Source organism: Penaeus vannamei, chromosome 19 (assembly GCF_042767895.1).
Source record: "Penaeus vannamei isolate JL-2024 chromosome 19, ASM4276789v1, whole genome shotgun sequence".
Classification (NCBI taxonomy): domain Eukaryota; kingdom Metazoa; phylum Arthropoda; class Malacostraca; order Decapoda; family Penaeidae; genus Penaeus; species Penaeus vannamei.
In genome coordinates, this window is record NC_091567.1 from 39,193,939 (window position 1) to 39,201,438 (window position 7,500).

At 53.1% G+C, this 7,500-nt stretch overlaps 1 protein-coding gene across 6 annotated transcripts in view; it reads right to left on the minus strand.

Moving 5' to 3' along the window:
* Window positions 1–7,500, minus strand: part of LOC113814986 (Synapse-associated protein 47kD) — a 158,931-nt gene that overhangs the window by 31,759 nt on the left and 119,672 nt on the right. The gene's annotated exons all lie outside the window — the stretch shown is intronic.

The following is a 7,500-nucleotide window of genomic DNA, read 5'->3' on the forward strand; positions in this document are numbered from 1 at the left end:
ACATAATGACAGCTCTCGCACATCCGCTTGTCAAGGCCCGAGAGACACGTGTCACCGAGGCATATACTTACTGGCTCCCTCCCTCGCGCCCACGTCGACTCGCTCGCCCGCTGAGCCTCCACGCACGCCCCATCACAGCGCTCGCCTTATTTACACCCGACTCACATGCGACGAAGAATTTTACACACTCATGCACACATAAAGTACATGCATAAGCCCACACAATGTACACGCACGCACACACACACACACACACACACACACACATATATGCAGATACCCCTCTCACCCCCAACACACATGACAAAGACACATACCTCCATCCATACCCATACACGACACCCACACCAAACCCTTACCACTTACACAAAACAAGACCCCTTAACCACCCACAAAATAGCCCACAAACACCATAAATCCTCCACCACCATTACCCCATCCCCTCCTCTCCCTCCCCCTCCCAACCCCATCCTCTCCCCTTCCCCTCCCAACCGCCTCCTCTCCCTCTCCCAACCCCCTCTTGTCCCTCTCCCTCTCCCCTCCCAACCCCCTCCCCTCCTCTCCCTCCTCCCTCTCCCTCTCTCCACCCCCACCCCCCCCAGCAAACCCCAATAATCCCGCCCCCATCAACTGCACCCCGCGCTCTGCCACTCGTTCTGTTTGTCTTTCTCCCTCCCTTTCGACTTCGCTCCTCCGCTTAATGATATATTCGGCGGCACAGAAAAGTAATTAGGGAGGGATGGAGGGGAGGAGAGGGGAGGGGAGGGGAGGGGAGGAAGGGTGAGGGAAGGGGAAGGGGAAGGGTGAGGGAGGAAGGGAGGGGGGAGGGAAAAGGGGAAGAAGGATGAGGGGAGGGATGAGGGAAGAGAAAAGGAAGGGAAAAGGGAAGAGGGAGGAGAGGGGATAGGGAGGAAAGGAAAGGGTGAGGTGAGGAAGGGTGAAGGGAAAGGAAGGGCCGGGGTAGAAGTGTGAGGAAAAGGGAAAGGGAGAGGGAAGGGAGGGAGAGACAGGTGCGGAAGAGAGAAGGGAGGGAGGGACGGGTGAGGGAGAGAGAAGGGAGGGAGGAACGGGTGAGGGAGAGGGAAGGGAGGGAGGAACGTGAGAGGGAGAGGGAAGGGAGGGAGGAACGGGAGAGGGAGAGAGAAGGGAGGGCGGAACGGGTGAGGGAGAGAGAAGGGAGGGAGAAACGTGTGAGGGAGAAGGAAGGGAGGGAGAGACGGGTGAGGGACAGACAGGTGAGGAAGAGGGAAGAGAGGGAGGGAGGTGTGAGGGGTTACTGAACCATGGATTCAGTCTCCCCCCCCCAACAAGAAAAAAAAAGAAAGAAAGGAAAAATCAATTACGAACCATTCACCCAGCCCGCCGGGGAGATGAAAGCGAAGCGGAAATATATGCATTTGTCTTTTCTTTTGCTCTTGGTCTGCCTGACTCTCCTGTGCGGGGGAGGAGGGAAATGAAAGGGAGAGAGAGAGGGACTGCAGCGGGGAGGGAAGGGAGGGAGGGTCGGGGGGAGAAGCTCGCTCGCTCGCTCGCTCTCTCTCTCTCTCTCTCTCTCTCTCTCTCTCTGTCTCTCTCTCTGTCTCTGTCTCTGTCTCTGTCTCGCACTATAAACACACACATACACACACACACATTCTCTCACACACACACACACAAGCATGACAGCCTCATCCGCACAAGCCTTCGTGCCCCCTCCAATGCCTTTTTACACACTCGCTTCTTCTTCTTCTCCTCCTTCTCCTTCTTTTCCTCCTCCTCCTCTTCTCCTCCTCCTTCCTCCTCCTCCTCCCCTGACGTAACAACAGATCTCCGGGGTGACTTTCCAATCCCTGAGCTGTCGGGACCGTCGCGTGTCCAGCCAAAGCAACTCGCGGAGAGAGAACTTTAAAAATGATGACTAAATATACACCGCAAATAACAACAAAAAACAACATCAGTAATAAATATCTTACAAAACAAAACAAAAGTCGCCACATTTCTTATTTCACTCAGAGCCGCACTTTCATCGTCAGTCGGTCAGTCAGTGCGTCAGTCAGTCTGTAAGTCAGTCAGTACGTCAGTCAGTCAGTACGTCAGTCGGTCGGTAAGTCAATCAGGCGGTCAGTCAGTCACTCAGTGAAGAATCCTGTCGGTCGGTAAGTCAATCAGTACGTCGGTCAGTGAATGAGTCTGTCGGTCGGTCGGTGAGTCAGTCAGTCGGTCAGTCAGTCACTCAGTGAAGAAGTCTGTCGGTCGGTAAGTCAGTCAGTCAGTCAGTACGTCACTCAGTGAATGAGTCAGTCGGTCGGTAAGTCAGTCACAGTCGGTCACAACCTCGTTACGCCCACCCGTGCAACCCTCGCTCCAACCGCCAGTCCGCCCACTCGCCCCGCCGCCTCCGCCCACTCGTCGCGCCATTCCGCCCACTCGCTCGCTCCCTCCCCCTTCCCCTGCGTGGCGACGGGGTTTATAGCCCTGGCTTTTTGATTCGCACGCAATGCGACGATGGCGCTTCTCTCTCTCTCTCTCTCTCTCTCTCTCTCTCTCTCTCTCTCTCAGTCAGTCTGTCTCTCTCTCTCTCAGTCAGTCTGTCTCTCTCTCTCTCAGTCAGTCTGTCTCTCTCTCTCTCAGTCAGTCTGTCTCTCTCTCTCTCAGTCAGTCTGTCTCTCTCTCTCTTCTTTCTATCTCTCTCTCCCTCTCCCCCCCCACCTCTCTCTCTCTCTCTCCACCTCTCTCTCTCTCTCTCTCTCTCTCTCTCTGTCAGTCTGTCTCCTCTCTTTCTTTCTCTCTCTCTCCCACCTCTCTCTCTCTCTCTCCCACCTCTCTCTCTCTCTCTCTCTCTCTCTCTCTCTCTCTCTCTCTCTCTCTCTCTCTCTCTCTCTCTCTCTCTCTCTCCCCTCTCTCTCTCTCTCTCTCTCTCTCTCTCTCTCTCTCTCTCTCTCTCTCTCTCTCTCTCTCTCTCTCTCTCTCTCTCTCTCTCTCTTTCAGTCAGTCAGTCAGTCAGTCTGTCTGTCTCTCTCTCTTTCTTTCTCTCTCTGTCTCTCGTATTTTTTACTCTTACGATATATATTGAATATCACATGAACGTGTCTCTTCGAAGGTCATGTCACTGAAAATGCCAATAAAATTCTCTCTCTTTCTGCCTTCCTCTTCTCTCGCCTTATCTCTGTCTATTAAACCTCTCTCTCGTTTTCTCTCTTCCTCTCACCCTCTTCTCCATGTCTATAAAACTCTCTCTCTCTTTATCTTTCTTCCTCCCTCCCCCCCTTTCTCTGTTTATAAAACCTCTCTCTCTTTTTCTCTCCTCCTTCCTCTCAATCCCTCCTCTCTGTCTACAAAACCTCTCTCTCTTTTTCTCTCTTCCTCCCTCTTACTCCCTACTTTCTGTCTCCGTCTCTGTCTATCTGTCTGTCTCTCTCTCCTTCACGTAGTGTAACCAACTCACGTAGTTGCACCGATAGCGAAAACTCGTGAATATGAAATAAATATCTGCGTGAACAAGTCTTCAAAATTTTCTATCTAAATGATTACTGACGCTGAACTCACGCACTGCATCTAACAGCAGCGACACACATACACAGATCTCAACGAGCAATACTACGAGTTAGTGAAGGCATAAGACCAATGCACTTCGGTTCATAGTCTTAATTCGGAGTCTCTCTCTCTCACTTACTCACTCACTCTCTCTCTCTCTCTCTCTTTCTCTCTCCTCTCTCTCTTTCTCTCTCTCTCTCTCTCTCTCTCTCCTCTCTCTCTCTCTCTTTCTCTCTCCGTCCCTCCCCTATCTCCGTCCCTCCCTCTCCCTCTCTCTCTCCCTCCCTCCCTCCTTCCCTCCCTCCCTCCCCTTCCCTCCCTCCTTCTCTCCTCCTCCCTCCCTCTCCTCCCTCCCTCTCTCTCACACACACACACATTAATCGAGTTCTGAGATTCTAGCCGTGGCCCAATTCACGGATTCGCGCGAACAGTAGAACCGTTTACCCCCCTCCCCCCCCCCCCCTTTGGAGACTGTGGATTACTTCTGCGCGACGAAGGGACGGACGCGTTAATCCGCCGAAGACGAGACGAGACAAGAAAAGGCTGACCTCCGCTTTGACCTTCTGGGGGGGAGGCTTGGGACCGGTCAGTGAGGTCGAGAGCCATGGCGTTGCCGCTTTTAATCAATTTACCGATCTATTTTGTCTATTTACTATTTATTCACTTATCCATCTATCTGTTCATCTATTTCTGTCATTATTCTCACCTCTCTTATCTATCTATTTATTTATCCATTCATCTATCTATCTATTTCTATCATTATCCTTTTTTTTGGCTTCGACTCCTACTCGCATTATCTTCGTTCTATCTTCTCCTCTCTTTTACTCAAAATATCTGTCTCCAAGTCTTTCTCTCGCTCTCTCCTTTCTGAGTCTGTTCTGTTCTTTGTCTTGCTGGGCGAAGGTGACAAAAAGGAAGAAAAGGTAGAAAGGGGGAAAAACTGAAAAGGAAAAAGAAGGAAGAGGAAATACAAAAATGAAAAGGAAGACAGCGCGATAATAAAAAAGAAGAGAGAGAGAGAGAGAGAGAGAGAGAGAGAGAGAGAATGAGAGAGAGAGAGAGAGAGAATGAGAGAGAGAGAGAGAGAGAGAGAGAGAGAGAGAGAGAGAGAGCGAGACAAAGAGAAAGCGAGAGCGAGAGCAGAGACAGTAAGAGAATCGCATATGCTGCTTCAGCGCCACTAAAACAACACAAACTTCTGAACTTCTTCCTGACTTCGCTCCCCACTTCCCCCTCCTCCCCCTCCCCCCTCCTTCCCTCCCCCTCCACCCCATACCCTACCCATTCACCCCATTCAGCCAATCCGGATACTTTCCCCCTCCTCTCCCTCCTCCTCCTCCCCCTCCACCCCCCCTCCCCCTCCCCCTCCACCCCATACCCTACCCATTCACCCCATTCCACCAATCCGGATAACCTAAGCGAACATCATTCACCGGGGCGCGTAAAGGCCGTTCCAGCGAGCAAAACACCAAGCGGCCCCGGGAAGACGGTTACTGGCCGCCATCAGCGCTTGCTTTTCGGCGGGAGATCATCGGCGCCTGTGATTGGTCGAGACGGACAGCCCCACGAAACCGGCTGTGATTGGTCGAGACGGAGCCCCACGAAACCGGCTGTGATTGGTCGAGACGGAGCCCCACGAAACCGGCTGTGATTGGTCGAGACGGAGCCCCACGAAACCGGCTGTGATTGGTCGAGACGGAGCCCCACGAAACCGGCTGTGATTGGTCGAGACGGAGCCCCACGAAACCGGCTGTGATTGGTCGAGACGGAACCCCCACGAAACCGGCTGTGATTGGTCGAGACGGAGCCCCACGAAACCGGCTGTGATTGGTCGAGACGGAGCCCCACGAAACCGGCTGTGATTGGTCGAGACGGAGCCCCACGAAACCGGCTGTGATTGGTCGAGACGGAGCCCCACGAAACCGGCTGTGATTGGTCGAGACGGAGCCCCACGAAACCGGCTGTGATTGGTCGAGACGGAGCCCCACGAAACCGGCTGTGATTGGTCGAGACGGAACCCCCCTCGCCCCCACGAAACCGGCGCTGATTGGCTGGCTGTCTCTCGGGTGCTTAACGGTCTTCTTATGGGACTTTTATCGTGCTCGTCGTCATCGTATTGCAGTCGTTTCCTATCGGTTATTACTAATACAACTCCATTACGCTATTTCAGCCCTCTCTTAAAACGATCAATTTCTAAATTTCCATTTTCTTTCTCCTATTTTCTTTTAAATGTCATTATATTTTATTTCATTTATCTATCTATTCCTTAATCTATCTATCCATATATCCATCCATCCATCTACACATCCATCTATTTATCTATCTATCTTTCTATCTATCCATCCATCCATCTATCTACCTACCTATCTATCTATCCATCCACATATCTATCTATCTATCCATCCATCTATATATCTATCATCAATCTCCCTTATTAGTTACCACGGAGCCATCCCAGGGTCGCCCAGGGGTATACGCCACTCCCCCCCTACCCCCCCCCTCGCCCCCGCCCCCCAACCTGGCACCCATCCCTTCAGACGCGAAAGGGCCAAGCACAGGCAGGCACCGGACACCAGCACGGACAGACAAGCACGAGGGGGGGAGGGGGAGGGAGAGGGGGAGGGGGAGAAGAGGCATCCACAAGCACACCGTGGGACAGGCAGACAAGATGGGAAGTTGCCGCATAATGGCATGTTTGGATGCGGTAACCATGGCAACTGGTGCAGGTTCATCACTCCGGGGGCGACTTCGCTCACGCCGCCGTAACGAAGGTGATGATGGGCAGGCGTGGGAGGGACGGAGGGAGGGGGGAGGAGAGGGGAGGGAGAGAGAGAGGGAGAGAGGGGGAAGGAGGGAGGGAGAGAGGGGGGAAGGAGGGAGGGAGAGAGGGAAGGAGGGAGGGGAGAGAGGGGAAGGGAGGGAGACGAGGGGAGAGGGAGAGAGGGGAAGGAGGGAGGGAGAGAGAGAGAGAGAGAGAGAGAGAGAGAGAGAGAGAGAGAGAGAGAGAGAGAGAGAGAGAGAGAGAGAGAGAGAGAGAGAGAGAGGAGGATCTAGGCAGCTCATTTCGGCGTTTAAAAATATATAATACATCAGCATTTTTTCCCTCTCTCGCATCTTATTATAAAATCATTTTCATCATCAGACTTTCCAGGAAAAAAAAAATCCAGCAACATATTCGCGAATAATATACTCCCCTTCATTACTTTTTTGCACGTGGGAAGAAGGGAAAAGAAGGGAGGGGAAGGAAGGGGAAGGGTGGGGTGAGAAGGGAAAAGAAGGGAGGGGAAGGGAGGGGAAGGGTGGGGGCGAGAAGGGGAAGAGAAAGGAGGGGAGGAGGGAGGGGAAGGGTGGGGGGCGAGAAGGGGAAGAGAGGGGAGGGGAGGGGAAGGGTGGGGGGCGAGAAGGGGAAGTGAGGAGAGAGGAGGGGAGGGGAGGGGAGGGGAAGGGTGGGGGCGAGACGGGGAAGAGAGGGAAGGGGAGGGAAGGGAATGTGGAAGGACGGGAAGGGAAAGGTGGAGTGGTGATAGAAGGGGAAGGAAGGAGAGAGAAGAGAGGAGGGGGGGGAGAGGAAGGGGGGGAACGGGAAGGCAGAGGAGGGGAAGGCAGAGGGAGGGAGGGGAGGGGAAGGGAACTCTAAGAGGGTTGAGATATTGGTGGATTAACGTCATCACTCAGGATCATCCTGGATCCGGGAGGCAAAGATCGCAACTTTTTTTCTTTTTTTTTCCTAGCTGAAGACTTATTAACTCTGGTCTTATACCGTTGGCACACATTCTAATATCCGCACAGCCACACACACAAACATACACACACATGCACGCACGCAAGCACACGCACACACACGCACACACACACACACACACACACGCTGGCACTCTGGTGTTAGTGTTAGTGTTTGTGTGTGTGTGTGTGTTAAAAACCTTCATCACTCCTGTCCATCCCTCTTCCTCGCCTCCTCCTTCAGCTCAACAAGTCCACCCCGCCTCC